Source organism: Octodon degus, unplaced genomic scaffold, assembly GCF_000260255.1.
Source record: "Octodon degus isolate 3935 unplaced genomic scaffold, OctDeg1.0 scaffold00060, whole genome shotgun sequence".
Taxonomy (NCBI): domain Eukaryota; kingdom Metazoa; phylum Chordata; class Mammalia; order Rodentia; family Octodontidae; genus Octodon; species Octodon degus.
Genome location: NW_004524636.1, coordinates 3,735,428 through 3,736,595, shown reverse-complemented (window position 1 = coordinate 3,736,595; position 1,168 = coordinate 3,735,428). Strand labels below are relative to the sequence as shown.

Below are 1,168 nucleotides of genomic sequence, written 5' to 3'. Positions count from 1 at the left end.
AGGGCAGTGCCGGAGGCTGGAGCTGCCCCTCCTCCCCCGCGCTCTGAGCATCGCCTTTCCAGCTCCGTGAGGGTGCAGAGTAGAGCGCGAGGCGGAGTAGAGTGCGAGGCAGAGCGCTCGGCGCGGGTCCGAGGCGTGGGGCGCTGCGGGGGCGGGGCGCCAACTCCGGCGGGAGGAGCCGGGCGAGCAGGAAAGGAGGAGCGCGCAGCAGCTCTGCGCCTCCGCCAGTGCCGGCCGGTCCCGAGGCAGAACCGAGCAACCCCGCTGCGTCCACGCAGCCCGCGGCAGCCCGAGTGCCCCTGGGGAGGCCGAGGTAGGAAGGTGCTCCGAGCCGCGCTGTCTGAGAAGTGGGAGGCGGGGCGGAGACGCCACCCGGGCGAGGGGCTCAGACCCCTCGTCTTCTCTGGGCAGCTCGGGCCGTTGAGCTTTCTGCATCTCGGTTGCTCCAGGGCTGGCTCCGTGTGACCCTGGCGGGACTCCCCAACATCGGCGAGGACGCTACGCTGGGACTGGTGAGCACGGGCGCGCGGTGAGTGGCGAGAAGGACGGGGCAGAGGAAAACAGAATAGAGGACCCGTCTCTGGGGACCCCCGCGCCCTGTACCCCGTGGGCCCTGGTTTTCTTCCTGCAGGCTTTGATTGTCCAGCGTCAATCTCTTGTGTTGGCTTCAGCTCCCACCCGGGCGATCCCTCCGCGTGTTGATCAGGGAGGGGCAGAGGTGCCGGACCCTTCAGGTCACCGGCCAGAACGCGCGTGCCCGCTGAATGGGAAGGGGACCCGGCCCTGCCAGCAGTTACTGGACTTCCCCTCCGGAATAAGCCCCATTCTCAGTCTCCCACCATACAGTCTGCAGGGTTGGAAGGTGTTGTGACAGTGAAAGGGGACCTGGAGGAAGGACACTTGGGCGGGGACCCCGCTGGGACCTGAACTTCGTTTTTCCCATGTCTTTACGTTGTTACAGCTGCTGGATGCGCTGAGGGTTGGAGGCCCTGATACCCGTGAGACTGGTCCCTTGCCAGGTGGCTGCTCTTGTCCCACACTGTCGTCCTTCACTTTCGAGGAGTAACCAGACCAGCTGTCCTGTTTGGTCGCTTCCTGCCACCAACACCCTGCAATCCCTGCTCTTGGTGTGGTTCGCAGGTGCGGAAGAGGGCAAGAGGGCATTCGG

General features: G+C 66.0%; 1 protein-coding gene across 3 annotated transcripts in view; it reads left to right on the top strand.

The window, feature by feature from the left end:
• The first annotated feature begins 204 nt into the window (after nt 1–204).
• Nucleotides 205–1,168, top strand: part of Prokr2 (prokineticin receptor 2) — a 10,859-nt gene continuing 9,895 nt past the window's right edge. The window contains exons 1-3 of one of the 3 annotated variants that reach the window (XM_023718545.1): nt 205–313; nt 450–512; nt 962–1,140. The gene's annotated coding sequence lies outside the window, so the exon portion shown is untranslated. Of the gene's footprint in view, nt 314–411; nt 513–961; nt 1,141–1,168 lie in introns of all 3 variants that reach the window. The other 2 variants (XM_023718544.1, XM_004634280.2) reach the window with 2 other exon arrangements.